We start from the raw sequence: 20,264 nt of genomic DNA, 5'->3' as shown, positions 1-20,264 counted from the left end.
GCTCGGCAGCACGCCAGCGATGGCCTGTGCTTATTTTCTACGTTTCTTCTTGGTGCAGTTCGTCGGACTTAGAGGCTTGCAGCTGTTGGAGCCCTCCAGCCACCGTGTTCCGTGCAAGGATATACCTTTGAGTCAGGTCCTGGTGCTACACTATTGCTTTCCGGGCGTCCTGCATTTGAGCCTTTGCGGTCTTCAAATCACCAGTTCGGCGACAGCGCACCTCGTCCCGCGCAGCTTGTTCAAGGCCACCGACCGTATCTCCAAGCATCATGGCATTGCCTGAGATATCTCAACACCGGAAGCAACCCTGTACACTCCGCGCAATCGTGTAGTTCTATTAAAAAGCCAGTCCGAGGCGGCGCACCCTTCAGCGGGTTCGGCAGCATGCCAGCGACGGCATGTGCTCACTTTCCACGATTCTTGGTGCATTTCGTCAGACTTTGGGGCTTGCAGCTGTTGGAACCCTCCACCCACCGTGTTCCATGCCAAGGATACACCTCTGACTCGGGTCCTGGTGCTACACTATTGCTTTCAGGGCGTCCTGCGGTTGAGCCTTTTTGGTCTTCAAATCACCAGTTCGGCGACAGCGCACCTCGTCCCGCGCAGCTTGTGCAAGACCACCGACCGTATCTCCAAGCAGCATGGCTTTGCTTGAGAGATCTCAACACCGGCAGCCACTCTGTACATTCCGCGTAAGCGTTGAGTTCTCTTAAAAAGCCGGCCCGAGGCGGCGCGCCCTTCAGCGGGCTCGGCAGCACGCCAGCGATGGCCTGTGCTTACTTTCCACGTTTCTTCTTGGTGCAGTTCATCGGACTTTGTTGCTTGCAGCTGATGGAGCCCTCCAGCCACCGTGTTCCATGCCAAGGATACACCTCTGAGTCAGGTCCTGGTGCTACACTATTGCTTTCCGGGCGTCCTGCGGTTGAGCCCCTCCGGTCTTCGAATCACCAGTTCCGCGACAGCGCACCTCGTACCGGGCAGCTTGTGGAAGACCAGCGACCGTATCTTCAAGCATCATGGCTTTCCCTGAGCCATCTCAACACCGGAACAAGCACTGTACCTTCCGCGCAAGCGTGGAGTTCTGTTGAAAAGCCAGCGTGGAGCGGCGCGCCCTTAAGTGGGCTCTACAGCAAGCCAGCGATGGCTTGTGCTTACTTTCTACGATTCTTCTTGGTGCAGTCCGTCGAAGTTTGGGGCCTGCAGCTGATGGAGGCCTCCAGCCTCCGTGTTCCGTGCCAAGGATACACATTCGAATCAGGTCCTGGTGCTACACTATTGCTTTCCGGACATCCTGCGGTTGAGCTTTCCGGTCTTCAAATCAACAGTTCTGCGACAGCGCACCTTGTCCAGCGCAGCTTGCGCAAGACCACCGACTGTATCTCCAAGCATCATGGCTTTCCCTGAGCCATCTCAACACCGGAACCTACCCTGTACATTCCGCGCAGCGTGGAGTTCTGTTGAAAAGCCAGCGCGGGGCGGCGCACCCTTCAGTGGGCTATGCAGCACGCCAGTGATGGCCTGTGCTTACTTTGCACGATTCTTCTGGGTGCAGTTCGTCGGACTTTGGGGCCTGCAGCTGTTGGAGCCCTCTAGCCTGCGTATTCCGTGCCAAGGATACAGATTCGAGTCAGGTCCTGGTGCTACACTATTGCTTTCCGGGCGTCCTGCGGTTGGGCTTTTCCGGTCTTCAAATTACCAGTTCGGCGACAGCGCACCTCGTCCCGCGCAGCTTGTGCAAGACCACCGACCGTATCTCCAAGCAGCATGGCTTTCCCTGAGCCATCTCAACACCGGTACCAACGCTATACATTCCGCGCAAGCGTAGAGTTCTGTTGAAAAGCCAGCGCGGAGCTGCGCGCCCTTCAGCAGGCTCGGCAGCACGCCAGCGACGGCCTGTGCTTACTTTCTGCGATTCTTCTTGGTGCAGTTCGTCGATGTTTGGGGCCTGCAGCTGTTGGAGCCCTCCAGCCTGCGTGTTCTTTGCCAAGGATACAAATTCGAGTCAGGTCCTGGTGCTACACTATTGCTTTCCGGGCGTCCTGCGGTTGAGCCTTTCCGGTCTTCAACATACCAGTTCGGCGACAGCGCACCTCGTGCCGCGCAGTTTGTGCAAGACCACCGACTGTATCTCCAAGCATCATGGCCTTCCCTGAGCCATCTCAATACCGGAAGCGACCCTGTACATTCCGCGCAATCGTGTAGTTCTCTTAAAAAGCCTGCCCGAGGCGGCGCGCCCTTCAGCGGGCTCGGCAGCACGCCAGCGATGGCCTGTGCTTATTTTCTACGTTTCTTCTTGGTGCAGTTCGTCGGACTTAGAGGCTTGCAGCTGTTGGAGCCCTCCAGCCACCGTGTTCCGTGCAAGGATATACCTTTGAGTCAGGTCCTGGTGCTACACTATTGCTTTCCGGGCGTCCTGCATTTGAGCCTTTGCGGTCTTCAAATCACCAGTTCGGCGACAGCGCACCTCGTCGCGCGCAGCTTGTTCAAGGCCACCGACCGTATCTCCAAGCATCATGGCATTGCCTGAGATATCTCAACACCGGAAGCAACCCTGTACACTCCGCGCAAGCGTTGAGTTCTCTTAAAAAGCCAGCGCGGGGCGGCGTGCCCTTCAGAGGGCTCGGCAGCACGCCAGCGATGGCCTGTGCTTATTTTCTACGTTTCTTCTTGGTGCAGTTCGTCGGACTTAGAGGCTTGCAGCTATTGGAGCCCTCCAGCTACCGTGTTCCGTGCAAGGATATACCTTTGAGTCAGGTCCTGGTGCTACACTATTGCTTTCCGGGCGTCCTGCGGTTGAGCCTTTCTGGTCTTCAAGTTACCAGTTTGGCGACAGCGCACCTCGTCCCGCGCAGCTTGTGCAAGACCACCGACCGTATCTCCAAGCATCATGGCTTTCCCTGAGCCATCTCAACACCGGAACCAACCCTGTACATTCCACGCAAGCATGCAGTTCTGTTGAAAAGCCAGCGCGGAGTGGCGCGCCCTTCAGTGGGCTCACAGCACGCCAACGATGTCCTGTGCTTACTTTCTACGATTCTTCTTGGTGCATTTCGTCGGACTTTGGGGCTTGTAGCTGTTGGAGCCCTCCAGCCACCGTGTTCCATGCCAAGAAGAGACCTCTCAGTCAGGTCCTGGTGCTACACTATTGCTTTCCGGGCGTCCTGAGGTTGAGCCTTTGCGGTATTCAAATCAAGTGTTCGGCGACAGCGCACCTCGTCCCGCGCAGCTTGTGCAAGACCACCGACCGTATCTCCAAGCAGTATGGCTTTGCTTGAGAGATCTCAACACCGGCAGCCACCCTGTACATTCCGCGTAAGCGTTGAGTTCTCTTAAAAAGCCGGCCCGAGGCGGCGCGCCCTTCAGCGGGCTCGGCAGCACGCCAGCGATGGCCTGTGCTTACTTTCCACGTTTCTTCTTGGTGCAGTTCATCGGACTTTGTTGCTTGCAGCTGTTGGAGCCCTCCAGCCACCGTGTTCCATGCCAAGGATACACCTCTGAGTCAGGTTCTGGTGCTACACTATTGCTTTCCGGGCGTCCTGCGGTTGAGCCCCTCCGGTCTTCGAATCACCAGTTCCGCGACAGCGCACCTCGTACCGGGCAGCTTGTGGAAGACCAGCGACCGTATCTTCAAGCATCATGGCTTTCCCTGAGCCATCTCAACACCGGAACAAACACTGTACATTCCGCGCAAGCGTGGAGTTCTGTTGAAAAGCCAGCGTGGAGCGGCGCGCCCTTAAGTGGGCTCTACAGCAAGCCAGCGATGGCTTGTGCTTACTTTCTACGATTCTTCTTGGTGCAGTCCGTCGAAGTTTGGGGCCTGCAGCTGATGGAGGCCTCCAGCCTCCGTGTTCCGTGCCAAGGATACACATTCGAATCAGGTCCTGGTGCTACACTATTGCTTTCCGGACATCCTGAGGTTGAGCTTTCCGGTCTTCAAATCAACAGTTCTGCGACAGCGCACCTTGTCCAGCGCAGCTTGCGCAAGACCACCGACTGTATCTCCTAGCATCAAGGCTTTCCCTGAGCCATCTCAACACCGGAACCTACCCTGTACACTCCGCGCAGCGTGGAGTTCTGTTGAAAAGCCAGCGCGGGGCGGCGCACCCTTCAGTGGGCTATGCAGCACGCCAGTGATGGCCTGTGCTTACTTTGCACGATTCTTCTGGGTGCAGTTCGTCGGACTTTGGGGCCTGCAGCTGTTGGAGCCCTCTAGCCTGCGTATTCCGTGCCAAGGATACAGATTCGAGTCAGGTCCTGGTGCTACACTATTGCTTTCCGGGCGTCCTGCGGTTGGGCTTTTCCGGTCTTCAAATTACCAGTTCGGCGACAGCGCACCTCGTCCCGCGCAGCTTGTGCAAGACCACCGACCGTATCTCCAAGCAGCATGGCTTTCCCTGAGCCATCTCAACACCGGTACCAACGCTATACATTCCGCGCAAGCGTAGAGTTCTGTTGAAAAGCCAGCGCGGAGCTGCGCGCCCTTCAGCAGGCTCGGCAGCACGCCAGCGATGGCCTGTGCTTACTTTCTGCGATTCTTCTTGGTGCAGTTCGTCGATATTTGGGGCCTGCAGCTGTTGGAGCCCTCCAGCCTGCGTGTTCTTTGCCAAGGATACAAATTCGAGTCAGGTCCTGGTGCTACACTATTGCTTTCCGGGCGTCCTGCGGTTGAGCCTTTCCGGTCTTCAACATACCAGTTCGGCGACAGCGCACCTCGTGCCGCGCAGTTTGTGCAAGACCACCGACTGTATCTCCAAGCATCATGGCCTTCCCTGAGCCATCTCAATACCGGAAGCGACCCTGTACATTCCGCGCAATCGTGTAGTTCTCTTAAAAAGCCTGCCCGAGGCGGCGCGCCCTTCAGCGGGCTCGGCAGCACGCCAGCGATGGCCTGTGCTTATTTTCTACGTTTCTTCTTGGTGCAGTTCGTCGGATTTAGAGGCTTGCAGCTGTTGGAGCCCTCCAGCCACCGTGTTCCGTGCAAGGATATACCTTTGAGTCAGGTCCTGGTGCTACACTATTGCTTTCCGGGCGTCCTGCATTTGAGCCTTTGCGGTCTTCAAATCACCAGTTCGGCGACAGCGCACCTCGTCCCGCGCAGCTTGTTCAAGGCCACCGACCGTATCTCCAAGCATCATGGCATTGCCTGAGATATCTCAACACCGGAAGCAACCCTGTACACTCCGCGCAAGCGTTGAGTTCTCTTAAAAAGCCAGCGCGGGGCGGCGTGCCCTTCAGAGGGCTCGGCAGCACGCCAGCGATGGCCTGTGCTTATTTTCTACGTTTCTTCTTGGTGCAGTTCGTCGGACTTAGAGGCTTGCAGCTGTTGGAGCCCTCCAGCTACCGTGTTTCGTGCAAGGATATACCTTTGAGTCAGGTCCTGGTGCTACACTATTGCTTTCCGGGCGTCCTGCGGTTGAGCCTTTCTGGTCTTCAATTTACCAGTTTGGCGACAGCGCACCTCGTCCCGCGCAGCTTGTGCAAGACCACCGACCGTATCTCCAAGCATCATGGCTTTCCCTGAGCCATCTCAACACCGGAACCAACCCTGTACATTCCACGCAAGCATGCAGTTCTGTCGAAAAGCCAGCGCGGAGTGGCGCGCCCTTCAGTGGGCTCCACAGCACGCCAACGATGTCCTGTGCTTACTTTCTACGATTCTTCTTGGTGCATTTCGTCGGACTTTGGGGCTTGTAGCTGTTGGAGCCCTCCAGCCACCGTGTTCCATGCCAAGAAGAGACCTCTGAGTCAGGTCCTGGTGCTACACTATTGCTTTCCGGGCGTCCTGAGGTTGAGCCTTAGCGGTATTCAAATCAAGTGTTCGGCGACAGCGCACCTCGTCCCGCGCAGCTTGTGCAAGACCACCAACCGTATCTCCAAGCATCATGGCTTTCTCTGAGCCACCTCAACACTGGAACAAGCCTGTACATTCCGCGCAAGCGTGGAGTTCTGTAGAAAAGCCAGCGCGGGGCGGAGCGCCCTTCAGTGGGCTCGGCAGCACGCCAGCGATGGCCTGTGCTTACTTTCCACGTTTTTTCTTGGTGCAGTTCATCGCACTTTGTTGCTTGCAGCTGCTGGAGCCCTCCAACCACCGTGTCCCATGCCAAGGATACATCTCTGAGTCAGGTTCTGGTGCTACACTATTGCTTTCCGGGCGTCCTGCGGTTGAGCCTTTCCGGTCTTCAAATCACCAGTTCGGCGACAGCGCACCTCGTCCCGCGCAGCTTGTGCAAGACCACCGACCGTATCTCCAAGCAGCATGGCTTTGCTTGAGAGATCTCAACACCGGCAGCCACCCTGTACATTCCGCGCAAGCGTTGAGATCTCTTAAAAAGCCTGCCCGAGGCGGCGCGCCCTTCAGCGGGCTCTTCAGCACGCCAGCGATGGCCTGTGCTTACTTTCTACGATTCTTCTTGGTGCAGTTCATCGCACTTTGGTGCTTGTAGCTGTTGGAGCCCTCCAGCCAATATGTTCCGTGCCAAGGATACACCTTCGAGTCAGGTCCCGGTGCTACACTATTGCTTTCCGGGCGTCCTGCGGTTGAGCCTTTCCGGTCTTCAAATTACCAGTTCGGCGACAGCGCACCACGTCCCGGGCAGCTTGTGCAAGACCAGCGACCGTATCTTCAAGCATTATGGCTTTCCCTGAGCCATCTCAACATCGGAACAAACCCTGTACATTCCGCGCAAGCGTGGAGTTCTGTTAAAAAGCCAGCGCGGGGCGGCGCGCCTTTCAGCGGGCTCGGCAGCACGCCAGCGATGTTATGTGCTTAAGTTCCACGTTTCTTATTGGTGCAATTCATCGGACTTTGGGGCTTGTAGCGGTTGGACCCTCCAGCCACCGTGTTCCGTGCCAAGGATATACCTTTGAGTCAGGTCCTGGTGCTACACTATTGCTTTCCGGGCGTCCTGCGGTTGAGCCTTTCTGGTCTTCAAATTACCAGTTCGGCGACAGCGCACCTCGTCCCGCGCAGCTTGTGCAAGACCACCGACCGTATCTCCAAGCATCATGGCTTTCCCTGAGCCATCTCAACACCGGAACCAACCCTGTACATTCCACGCAAGCATGGAGTTCTGTTGAAAAGCCAGCGCGGAGTGGCGCGCCCTTCAGTGGGCTCCACAGCACGCCAACGATGGCCTGTGCTTACTTTCTACGATTCTTCTTGGTGCATTTCGTCGGACTTTGGGGCTTGTAGCTGTTGGAGCCCTCCAGCCACCGTGTTCCATGCCAAGAAGATACCTCTGAGTCAGGTCCTGGTGCTACACTATTGCTTTCCGGGCGTCCTGAGGTTGAGCCTTTGCGGTATTCAAATCAAGTGTTCGGCGACAGCGCACCTCGTCCCGCGCAGCTTGTGCAAGACCACCAACCGTATCTCCAAGCATCATGGCTTTCTCTGAGCCATCTCAACACTGGAACAAACCTGTACATTCCGCGCAAGCGTTGAGTTCTGTAGAAAAGCCAGTGCGGGGCGGAGCGCCCTTCAGCGGGCTTGGCAGCACGCCAGCGATGGCCTGTGCTTACTTTCCACGTTTCTTCTTGGTGCAGTTCATCGCACTTTGTTGCTCGCAGCTGCTGGAGCCCTCCAACCACCGTGTCCCATGCCAAGGATACATCTCTGAGTCAGGTCCTGGTGCTACACTATTGCTTTCCGGGCGTCCTGCGGTTGAGCCTTTCCGGTCTTCAAATCACCAGTTCGGCGACAGCGCACCTCGTCCCGGGCAGCTTGTGCAAGACCAGCGACTGTATCTTCAAGGATCATGGCTTTCCCTGAGCAATCTCAACACCGGTACCAACCCTGTACATTCCGCGCAAGCGTGGAGTTCTGTTGAAAAGCCAGCGTGGAGCGGCGCGCCCTTCAGTGGGCTCGGCAGCACGCCAGCGATGGCCTGTGCTTACTTTCTACGATTCTTCTTGGTGCAGTTCATCGCACTTTGGTGCTTGTAGCTGTTGGAGCCCTCCAGCCACCATGTTCCGTGCCAAGGATACACCTTCGAGTCAGGTCCCGGTGCTACACTATTGCTTTCCGGGCGTCCTGCGGTTGAGCCTTTCCGGTCTTCAAATTACCAGTTCGGCGACAGCGCACCACGTCCCGGGCAGCTTGTGCAAGACCAGCGACCGTATCTTCAAGCATTATGGCTTTCCCTGAGCCATCTCAACATCGGAACAATGCCTGTACATTCCGCGCAAGCGTGGAGTTCTGTTAAAAAGCCAGCGCGGGGCGGCGCGCCTTTCAGCGGGCTCGGCAGCACGCCAGCGACGTTATGTGCTTAAGTTCCACGTTTCTTATTGGTGCAATTCATCGGACTTTGGGGCTTGTAGCTGTTGGACCCTCCAGCCACCGTGTTAAGTGCCAAGGATATACCTTTGAGTCAGGTCCTGGTGCTACACTATTGCTTTCCGGGCGTCCTGCGGTTGAGCCTTTCTGGTCTTCATATTACCAGTTCGGCGACAGCGCACCTCGTCCCGCGCAGCTTGTGCAAGACCACCGACCGTATCTCCAAGCATCATGGCTTTCCCTGAGCCATCTCAACACCGGAACCAACCCTGTACATTCCACGCAAGCATAGAGTTCTGTTGAAAAGCCAGCGCGGAGTGGCGCGCCCTTCAGTGGGCTCCACAGCACGCCAACGATGGCCTGTGCATACTTTCTACGATTTTTCTTGGTGCATTTCGTCGGACTTTGGGGCTTGTAGCTGTTGGAATCCTCCAGCCACCGTGTTCCATGCCAAGAAGAGACCTCTGAGTCAGGTCCTGGTGCTACACTATTGCTTTCCGGGCTTCCTGAGGTTGAGCCTTTCCGGTCTTCAAATCTGCAGTTCGGCGACAGCGCACCTCGTCCCGGGCAGCTTGTGCAAGACCAGCGACTGTATCTCCAAGCATCATGGCCTTCCTGCGCCATATCAACACCGGAAGCAACCCTGTACATTCCGCGCAATCGTGTAGTTCTATTAAAAAGCCAGCCCGAGGCGGCGCACCCTTCAGCGGGTTCGGCAGCACGCCAGCGACGGCATGTGCTCACTTTCTACGATTCTTGGTGCATTTCGTCGGACTTTGGGGCTTGCAGCTGCTGGAGCCCTCCAACCACCGTGTCCCATGCCAAGGATACATCTCTGAGTCAGGTCCTGGTGCTACACTATTGCTTTCCGGGCGTCCTGCGGTTGAGCCTTTCCGGTCTTCAAATCACCAGTTCGGCGACAGCGCACCTCGTCCCGGGCAGCTTGTGCAAGACCAGCGACTGTATCTTCAAGGATCATGGCTTTCCCTGAGCAATCTCAACACCGGTACCAACCCTGTACATTCCGCGCAAGCGTGGAGTTCTGTTGAAAAGCCAGCGTGTAGCGGCGCGCCCTTCAGTGGGCTCGGCAGCACCCCAGCGATGGCCTGTGCTTACTTTCTACGATTCTTCTTGGTGCAGTTCATCGCACTTTGGTGCTTGTAGCTGTTGGAGCCCTCCAGCCACCATGTTCCGTGCCAAGGATACAGATTCGAGTCAGGTCCTGGTGCTACACTATTGCTTTCCGGGCGTCCTGCGGTTGGGCTTTTCCGGTCTTCAAATTACCAGTTCGGCGACAGCGCACCTCGTCCCGCGCAGCTTGTGCAAGACCACCGACCGTATCTCCAAGCAGCATGGCTTTCCCTGAGCCATCTCAACACCGGTACCAACCCTATACATTCCGCGCAAGCGTAGAGTTCTGTTAAAAAGCCAGCGCGGAGCGGCGCGCCTTTCAGCGGGCTCGGCAGCACGCCAGCGATGGCCTGTGCTTACTTTCTACGATTCTTCTTGGTGCAGTTCGTCGAAGTATGGGGCCCGCAGCTGTTGGAGCCCTCCAGCCTGCGTGTTCCTTGCCAAGGATACACATTCGAGTCAGGTCCTGGTGCTACACTACTGCTTTCCGGGCGTCCTGCGGTTGAGCCTTTCCGGTCTTCAACATACCAGTTCGGCGACAGCGCACCTCGTCCCGCGCAGTTTGTGCAAGACCACCGACTGTATCTCCAAGCATCATGGCTTTCCCTGAGCCATCTCAATACCGGAAGCGACCCTGTACATTCCGCGCAATCGTGTAGTTCTATTAAAAATCCAGCGCGGAGCGGCGCGCCCTTCAGCGGGCTCGGAAGCATGCCAGCGATGGCCTGTGCTTACTTTCCAGGTTTCTTCTTGGTGCAGTTCATCGGATATTTGGGCTTGTAGCTGTTGGAGCCCTCCAGCCACCGTGTTCCGTGCCAAGGATACACCTTCCAGTAAGGTCCTGGTGCTACACTATTGCTTTCCGGGCGTCCTTCGGTTGAGCCTTTCCGGTCTTCAAATTACCAGTTCGGCGACAGCGCACCTCGTCCCGCGCAGCTTGTGCAAGACCACCGACCGTATCTCCAAGCAGCATGGCTTTGCTTGAGAGATCTCAACACCGGCAGCCACCCTGTACATTCCGCGTAAGCGTTGAGTTCTCTTAAAAAGCCGGCCCGAGGCGGCGCGCCCTTCAGCGGGCTCGGCAGCACGCCAGCGATGGCCTGTGCTTACTTTCCACGTTTCTTCTTGGTGCAGTTCATCGGACTTTGTTGCTTGCAGCTGTTGGAGCCCTCCAGCCACCGTGTTCCATGCCAAGGATACACCTCTGAGTCATGTCCTGGTGCTACACTATTGCTTTCCGGGCGTCCTGCGGTTGAGCCCCTCCGGTCTTCGAATCACCAGTTCGGCGACAGCGCACCTCGTACCGGGCAGCTTGTGGAAGACCAGCGACCGTATCTTCAAGCATCATGGCTTTCCCTGAGCCATCTCAACACCGGAACAAACACTGTACCTTCCGCGCAAGCGTGGAGTTCTGTTGAACAGCCAGCGTGGAGCGGCGCGCCCTTAAGTGGGCTCTACAGCAAGCCAGCGATGGCTTGTGCTTACTTTCTACGATTCTTCTTGGTGCAGTCCGTCGAAGTTTGGGGCCTGCAGCTGATGGAGGCCTCCAGCCTCCGTGTTCCGTGCCAAGGATACACATTCGAATCAGGTCCTGGTGCTACACTATTGCTTTCCGGACATCCTGAGGTTGAGCTTTCCGGTCTTAAAATCAACAGTTCTGCGACAGCGCACCTTGTCCAGCGCAGCTTGCGCAAGACCACCGACTGTATCTCCAAGCATAATGGCTTTCCCTGAGCCATCTGAACACCGGAACCTACCCTGTACATTCCGCGCAGCGTGGAGTTCTGTTGAAAAGCCAGCGCGGGGCGGCGCACCCTTCAGTGGGCTATGCAGCACGCCAGTGATGGCCTGTGCTTACTTTGCACGATTCTTCTGGGTGCAGTTCGTCGATGTTTGGGGCCTGCAGCTGTTGGAGCCCTCCAGCCTGCGTGTTCTTTGCCAAGGATACAAATTCGAGTCAGGTCCTGGTGCTACACTATTGCTTTCCGGGCGTCCTGCGGTTGAGCCTTTCCGGTCTTCAAATCACCAGTTCGGCGACAGCGCACCTCGTCCCGCGCAGCTTGTTCAAGACCACCGACCGTATCTCCAAGCATCATGGCATTGCCTGAGATATCTCAACACCGGAAGCAACCCTGTACACTCCGCGCAAGCGTGGAGTTCTGTTGAAAAGCCAGCGCGGAGTGGCGCGCCCTTCAGTGGGCTCCACAGCACGCCAACGATGGCCTGTGCTTACTTTCTACGATTCTTCTTGGTGCATTTCGTCGGACTTTGGGGCTTGTAGCTGTTGGAGCCCTCCAGCCACCGTGTTCCATGCCAAGAAGAGACCTCTGAGTCAGGTCCTGGTGCTACACTATTGCTTTCCGGGCGTCCTGAGGTTGAGCCTTTGCGGTATTCAAATCAAGTGTTCGGCGACAGCGCACCTCGTCCCGCGCAGCTTGTGCAAGACCACCAACCGTATCTCCAAGCATCATGGCTTTCTCTGAGCCATCTCAACACTGGAACAAGCCTGTACATTCCGCGCAAGCGTGGAGTTCTGTAGAAAAGCCAGCGCGGGGCGGAGAGCCCTTCAGTGGGCTCGGCAGCACGCCAGCGATGGCCTGTGCTTACTTTCCACGTTTTTTCTTGGTGCAGTTCATCGCACTTTGTTGCTTGCAGCTGCTGGAGCCCTCCAACCACCGTGTCCCATGCCAAGGATACATCTCTGAGTCGGGTCCTGGTGCTACACTATTGCTTTCCGGGCGTCCTGCGGTTGAGCCTTTCCGGTCTTCAAATCACCAGTTCGGCGACAGCGCACCTCGTCCCGCGCAGCTTGTGCAAGACCACCGACCGTATCTCCAAGCAGCATGGCTTTGCTTGAGAGATCTCAACACCGGCAGCCACCCTGTACATTCCGCGCAAGCGTTGAGTTCTCTTCAAAAGCCTGCCCGAGGCGGCGCGCCCTTCAGCGGGCTCTTCAGCACGCCAGCGATGGCCTGTGCTTACTTTCTACGATTCTTCTTGGTGCAGTTCATCGCACTTTGGTGTTTGTAGCTGTTGGAGCCCTCCAGCCACCATGTTCCGTGCCAAGGATACACCTTCGAGTCAGGTCCCGGTGCTACACTATTGCTTTCCGGGCGTCCTGCGGTTGAGCCTTTCCGGTCTTCAAATTACCAGTTCGGCGACAGTGCACCACGTCCCGGGCAGCTTGTGCAAGACCAGCGACCGTATCTTCAAGCATTATGGTTTTCCCTGAGCCATCTCAACATCGGAACAAACCCTGTACATTCCGCGGAAGCGTGGAGTTCTGTTGAAAAGCCAGCGTGTAGCGGCGCGCCCTTCAGTGGGCTCGGCAGCACCCCAGCGATGGCCTGTGCTTACTTTCTACGATTCTTCTTGGTGCAGTTCATCGCACTTTGGTGCTTGTAGCTGTTGGAGCCCTCCAGCCACCATGTTCCGTGCCAAGGATACAGATTCGAGTCAGGTCCTGGTGCTACACTATTGCTTTCCGGGCGTCCTGCGGTTGGGCTTTTCCGGTCTTCAAATTACCAGTTCGGCGACAGCGCACCTCGTCCCGCGCAGCTTGTGCAAGACCACCGACCGTATCTCCAAGCATCATGGCTTTCCCTGAGCCGTCTCAACACCGGAACCAACCCTGTACATTCCACGCAAGCATGGAGTTCTGTTGAAAAGCCAGCGCGGAGTGGCGCGCCCTTCAGTGGGCTCCACAGCACGCCAACGATGGCCTGTGCTTACTTTCTACGATTCTTCTTGGTGCATTTCGTCGGACTTTGGGGCTTGTAGCTGTTGGAGCCCTCCAGCCACCGTGTTCCATGCCAAGAAGAGACCTCTGAGTCAGGTCCTGGTGCTACACTATTGCTTTCCGGGCTTCCTGAGGTTGAGCCTTTGCGGTATACAAATCAAGTGTTCGGCGACAGTGCACCTCGTCCCGCGCAGCTTGTGCAAGACCACCAACCGTATCTCCAAGCATCATGGCTTTCTCTGAGCCATCTCAACACTGGAACAAACCTGTACATTCCGCGCAAGCGTTGAGTTCTGTAGAAAAGCCAGCGCGGGGCGGAGCGCCCTTCAGCGGGCTTGGCAGCACGCCAGCGATGGCCTGTGCTTACTTTCCACGTTTCTTCTTGGTGCAGTTCATCGCACTTTGTTGCTTGCAGCTGCTGGAGCCCTCCAACCACCGTGTCCCATGCCAAGGATACATCTGTGAGTCAGGTCCTGGTGCTACACTATTGCTTTCCGGGCGTCCTGCGGTTGAGCCTTTCCGGTCTTCAAATCACCAGTTCGGCGACAGCGCACCTCGTCCCGGGCAGCTTGTGCAAGACCAGCGACTGTATCTTCAAGGATCATGGCTTTCCCTGAGCCATCTCAACACCGGTACCAACCCTGTACATTCCGCGCAAGCCTGGAGTTCTGTTGAAAAGCCAGCGTGGAGCGGCGCGCCCTTCAGTGGGCTCGGCAGCACGCCAGCGATGGCCTGTGCTTACTTTCTACGATTCTTCTTGGTGCAGTTCATCGCACTTTGGTGCTTGTAGCTGTTGGAGCCCTCCAGCCACCATGTTCCTTGCCAAGGATACACCTTCGAGTCAGGTCCCGGTGCTACACTATTGCTTTCCGGGCGTCCTGCGGTTGAGCCTTTCCGGTCTTCAAATTACCAGTTTGGCGACAGCGCACCACGTCCCGGGCAGCTTGTGCAAGACCAGCGACCGTATCTTCAAGCATTATGGCTTTCCCTGAGCCATCTCAACATCGGAACAATGCCTGTACATTCCGCGCAAGCGTGGAGTTCTGTTAAAAAGCCAGCGCGGGGCGGCGCGCCTTTCAGCGCGCTCGGCAGCACGCCAGTGACGTTATGTGCTTAAGTTCCACGTTTCTTATTGGTGCAATTCATCGGACTTTGGGGCTTGTAGCTGTTGGACCCTCCAGCCACCGTGTTCCGTGCCAAGGATATACCTTTGAGTCAAGTCCTGGTGCTACACTATTGCTTTCCGGGCGTCCTGCGGTTGAGCCTTTCTGGTCTTCAAATTACCAGTTCGGCGACAGCGCACCTCGTCCCGCGCAGCTTGTGCAAGACCACCGACCGTATCTCCAAGCATCATGGCTTTCCCTGAGCCATCTCAACACCGGAACCAACCCTGTACATTCCACGCAAGCATGGAGTTCTGTTGAAAAGCCAGCGCGGAGTGGCGCGCCCTTCAGTGGGCTCCACAGCACGCCAAAGATGGCCTGTGCTTACTTTCTACGATTCTTCTTAGTGCATTTCGTTGGACTTTGGGGCTTGTAGCTGTTGGAGCCGTCCACCCACCGTGTTCCATGCCAAGGATACACCTCTGAGTCAGGTCCTAGTGCTACACTATTGCTTTAAGGGCGTCCTGCGGTTGAGCCTTTCCGGTCTTCAAATCACCAGTTCGGCGACAGCGCACCTCGTCCCGGGCAGCTTGTGCAAGACCAGCGACTGTATCTTCAAGGATCATGGCTTTCCCTGAGCCATCTCAACACCGGTACCAACCCTATACATTCCGCGCAAGCGTGGAGTTCTGTTGAAAAGCCAGCGCGGAGCGGCGCGCCCTTCAGTGGGCTCGGCAGCACGCCAGCGATGGCCTGTGCTTACGTTCCACGTTTCTTCTTGGTGCAGTTCGTCGAAGTTTGGGGCCTGCAGCTGTTGGAGCCCTCCAGCCTGCGTGTTCCTTGCCAAGGATACACATTCGAGTCAGGTCCTGGTGCTACACTATTGCTTTCCGGGCGTCCTGCGGCTGAGCCTTTCCGGTCTGCAACATACCAGTTCGGCGACAGCGCACCTCGTCCCGCGCAGCTTGTGCGAGACCACCGACCGTATCTCCAAGCAGCATGGCTTTGCTTGAGAGATCTCAACACCGGCAGCCACCCTGTACATTCCGCGCAAGCGTTGAGTTCTCTTAAAAAGCCTGCCCGAGGCGGCGTGCCCTTCAGCGGGCTCTTCAGCACGCCAGCGATGGCCTGTGCTTACTTTCCACGTTTCTTCTTGGTGCATTTCGTCGGACTTTGGGGCTTGCAGCTGATGGAGCCCTGCGGCCACTGTGTTCTGTGCCAAGGATACACCTTTTGAGTCAGGTCCTGGTGCTACACTATTGCTTTCCGGACGTCCTGCGGTTGAGCCTTTCCGGTCTTCAAATTACCAGTTCTGCGACAGCGCACCTCGTCCCGCGCAGCTTGTGCAAGACCATGGACTGTATCTCCAAGCATCATGGCTTTCTATGAGCCATCTCAACACCGGAACCAACCCTGTACCTTCCGCGCAAGCGTGGAGTTCTGTTGAAAAGCCAGCGCGGGGCGGCGCGCCCTTCAGCGGGCTCGGCAGCACGCCAGCGATGGCCTGTGCTTACTTTCCACGTTTCTTCTTGGTGCAGTTCATCGGACTTTGTTGCTTGCAGCTGTTTGAGCCCTCCAGCCACCGTGTTCCATGCCAAAGATACACCTCTGAGTCAGGTCCTGGTGCTACACTATTGCTTTCCGGGCGTCCTGCGGTTGAGCCCCTCCGGTCTTCGAATCACCAGTTCGGCGACAGCGCACCTCGTACCGGGCAGCTTGTGGAAGACCAGCGACCGTATCTTCAAGCATCATGGCTTTCCCTGAGCCATCTCAACACCGGAACAAATACTGTACATTCCGCGCAAGCGTGGAGTTCTGTTGAAAAGCCAGCGTGGAGCGGCGCGCCCTTCAGCGGGCTCGGCAGCCCGCCAGCGATGGCCTGCGCTTACTTTCCACCTTTCTTCTTGGTGCATTTCGTCGGACTTTGGGGCTTGCAGCTGTTGGAGCCCTACAGCCACTGTGTTCTGTGCCATGGATACACCTTCGAGTCAGGTCCTGGTGCTACACTTTTGCGTTCTGGGCGTTCTGCGGTTGAGCCTTTCCGGTCTTCAAATTACCAGTTCGGCGACAGCGCACCTCGTCCCACGCAGCTTGTGCAAGACCACGGACTGTATCTCCAAGCATCATGGCTTTCTATGAGCCATCTCAACACCGGAACCAACCCTGTACATTCCACGCAAACTTGGAGTTCTGTTGAAAAGCCAGCGCGGAGTGGCGCGCCCTTCACGGGGCTCGACAGCACGCCAGCGATGGCCTGTGCTTACTTTCTACGATTCTTCTTGGTGCATTTCGTCGGACGTTGGGGCTTGCAGCTGTTGGAGCCCTCCAGCCACCGTGTTCCATGCCAAGAATAGACATCTGAGTCAGGTCCTGGTGCCACACAACTGCTTTCCGGGTGTTTTGAGGTTGAGCCATTGCGGTATTCAAATTAAGTGTTCGGCGACAGCGCACCTCTTCCCGCGCAGCTTGTGCAAGAGCGCCAACCGTATCTCCAAGCATCATGGCTTTCTCTGAGCCATCTCAACACTGGAACAAACCTGTACATTCCGCGCAAGCGTGGAGTTCTGTAGAAAAGCCAGCGCGGGGCGGAGCACCCTTCAGCGGGGTTGGCAGCACGCCAGCGATGGCCTGAGCTTACTTTCCACCTTTCTTCTTGGTGCATTTCGCCGGACTTTGGGGCTTGCAGCTGTTGGAGCCCTACAGCCACTGTGCTCTGTGCCAAGGATACACCTTCGAGTCAGGTCCTGGTGCTTCACTATTGCTTTCGGGGCGTCCTGCGGTTGAGCCTTTCCGGTCCTCAAATCACCAGTTCGGCGAAAGCGCACATCGTCCCGCGCAGCTTGTGCAAGACCACCGACTGTATCTTCAAGCATCATGGCTCTCCCTGAGCCATCTTAACACCGGGAGAAACCCTGCACACTCTGCGCAAGCGTGGAGTTCTCTTTAAAAGCCAGCGCGGGGCGGCGCGCCCTATATTGGGCTCGGCAGAACGCCAGCGATGGCCTGTGCTTAATTTTCACGTTTCTTCTTGGTGCAGTTCGTCGGACTTTGGGGCTTGCAGGTATTGGAGCCCTCCAGCCTGCATGTTCCGTGCCAAGGATACACATTCGTGTCAGGTCCTGGTGCTACACTATTGCTTTCCGGGCGTCCTGCGGTTGGGCTTTTCCGGTCTTCAAATTACCAGTTCGGCGACAGCGCACCTCGTCCCGCGCAGCTTGTGCAAGACCACCGACCGTATCTCCAAGCAGCATGGCTTTGCTTGAGAGATCTCAACACCGGAAGCAACCCTGTACATTCCGCGGAAGCGTGGAGTTCTCTTAAAAAGCCAGCCCGAGGCGGCGCACCCTTCAGCGGGTTCGGCAGCACGCCAGCGACGGCATGTGCTCACTTTCTACGATTCTTGGTGCATTTCGTCGGACTTTGGGGCTTGCAGCTGTTGGAGCCCTCCACCCACCGTGTTCCATGCCAAGGATACACCTCTGAGTCAGGTCCTGGCGCTACACTATTGCTTTCAGGGCGTCCTGCGGTTGAGCCTTTCCGGTCTTCAAATCACCAGTTCGGCGACAGCGCACCTCGTCCCGGGCAGCTTGTGCAAGACCAGCGACTGTATCTTCAAGGATCATGGCTTTCCCTGAGCCATCTCAACACCGGTACCAACCCTATACATTTCGCGCAAGCGTGGAGTTCTGTTGAAAAGCCAGCGCGGAGCGGCGCGCCCTTCAGTGGGCTCGGCAGCACGCCAGCGATGGCCTGTGCTTACTTTCTACGATTCTTCTTGGTGCAGTTCGTCGAAGTTTGGGGCCTGCAGCTGTTGGAGCCCACCAGCCTGCGTGTTCCTTGCCAAGGATACACATTCGAGTCAGGTCCTGGTGCTACACTATTGCTTTCCGGGCGTCCTGCGGTTGAGCCTTTCCGGTCTTCAACATACCAGTTCAGCGACAGCGCACCTCGTCCCGCGCAGTTTGTGCAAGACCACCGACTGTATCTCCAAGCATCATGGCTTTCCCTGAGCCATCTCAATACCGGAAGCGACCCTGTACATTCCGCGCAATCGTGTAGTTCTTATAAAAATCCAGCGCGGAGCGGCGCGCCCTTCAGTGGGCTCGGAAGCATGCCAGCGATGGCCTGTGCTTACTTTCCAGGATTCTTCTTGGTGCATTCATTATTACAGCGCAAAGACGGCACAGAACAAGAAGGGGACACAACAGCGCTGACTGTCAACTAAGTTTTATTCGAGACCAGTAGGGTTTTTTATACCACCTGGTGATCAAAACAGGATATTTGGGCTTGTAGCTGATGGAGCCCAGCAGCCACTGTGTTCTGTGCCAAGGATACACCTTCGAGTCAGGTCCTGGTGCTACACTATTGCTTTCCGGACGTCCTGCGGTTGAGCCTTTCCGGTCTTCAAATTACCAGTTCGGCGACAGCGCACCTCGTCCCGCGCAGCTTGTGCAAGACCATGGACTGTATCTCCAAGCATCATGGCTTTCTATGAGCCATCTCAACACCGGAACCAACCCTGTACCTTCCGCGCAAGCATGGAGTTCTGTTGAAAAGCCAGCGCGGGGCGGCGCGCCCTTCAGCGGGCTCGGCAGCACGCCAGCGATGGCCTGTGCTTACTTTCCACGTTTCTTCTTGGTGCAGTTCATCGGACTTTGTTGCTTGCAGCTGTTGGAGCCCTCCAGCCACCGTGTTCCATGGCAAGGATACACCTCTGAGTCATGTCCTGGTGCTACACTATTGCTTTCCGGGCGTCCTGCGGTTGAGCCCCTCCGGTCTTCGAATCACCAGTTCGGCGACAGCGCATCTCGTACCGGGCAGCTTGTGGAAGACCAGCGACCGTATCTTCAAGCATCATGGCTTTCCCTCAGCCATCTCAACACCGGAACAAACACTGTACATTCCGCGCAAGCGTGGAGTTCTGTTGAAAAGCCAGCGTGGAGCGGCGCGCCCTTAAGTGGGCTATACAGCAAGCCAGCGATGGCGTGTGCTTACTTTCTACGATTCTTCTTGGTGCAGTCCGTCGAAGTTTGGGGCCTGCAGCTGATGGAGGCCTCCAGCCTCCGTCTTCCTTGCCAAGGATACACATTCGAATCAGTTCCTGGTGCTACACTATTGCTTTCCGGACATCCTGAGGTTGAGCCTGTGCGGTCTACAAATCACCAATGCGGTGACACCGCACCTCGTCCCGCGCAGTTTGTGCAAGACCACCGACTATATCTCCAAGCATCATGGCTTTTCCTGCGCCATATCAACACCGGAAGCAACCCTGTACATTCCGCGCAAGCGTGGAGTTCTCTTAAAAAGCCAGCCCGAGGCGGCGCGCCCTTCAGCGGGCTCGGCAGCCTGCCAGCGATGGCCTGTGCTTACTTTCCACGTTTCTCCTTGGTGCATTTCGTCGGACTTTGGGGCTTGCAGCTGTTGGAGCCCTACAGCCACCGTGTTCCATGCCAAGAATAGACCTCTGAGTCAGGTCCTGGTGCTACACAATTGCTTTCCGGGCGTTCTGAGGTTGAGCCTTTGCGGTATTCAAATCAAGTGTTCGGCGACAGCGCACCTCTTCCCGCACAGCTTGTGCAAGACCGCCAACCGTATCTCCAAGCATCATGGCTTTCTCTGAGCCATCTCAACACTGGAACAAACCTGTACATTCCGCGCAAGCGTGGAGTTCTGTAGAGAAGCCAGCGCGGGGCGGAGCGCCCTTCAGCGGGCTTGGCAGCACGCCAGCGATGGCATGTGCTTACTTTCCACGTTTCTTCTTGGTGCAGTTCATCGGACTTTGTTGCTTGCAGCTGTTGGAGCCCTCCAACCACCGTGTCCCATGCCAAGGATACACCTCTGAGTCAGGTCCTGGTGCTACACTATTGCTTTCCGGGCGTCCTGCGGTTGGGCTTTTCCGGTCTTCAAATTACCAGATCGGCGACAGCGCACCTCGTCCCGCGCAGCTTGTGCAAGACCACCGACCGTATCTCAAAGCAGCATGGGTTTGATTGAGAGATCTCAACACCGGAAGCAACCC

This window comes from Amblyomma americanum, chromosome 2 (genome assembly GCF_052857255.1).
Source record: "Amblyomma americanum isolate KBUSLIRL-KWMA chromosome 2, ASM5285725v1, whole genome shotgun sequence".
Taxonomy (NCBI): Eukaryota; Metazoa; Arthropoda; class Arachnida; order Ixodida; family Ixodidae; genus Amblyomma; species Amblyomma americanum.
Note: the sequence above shows the minus strand (reverse complement) of the source record.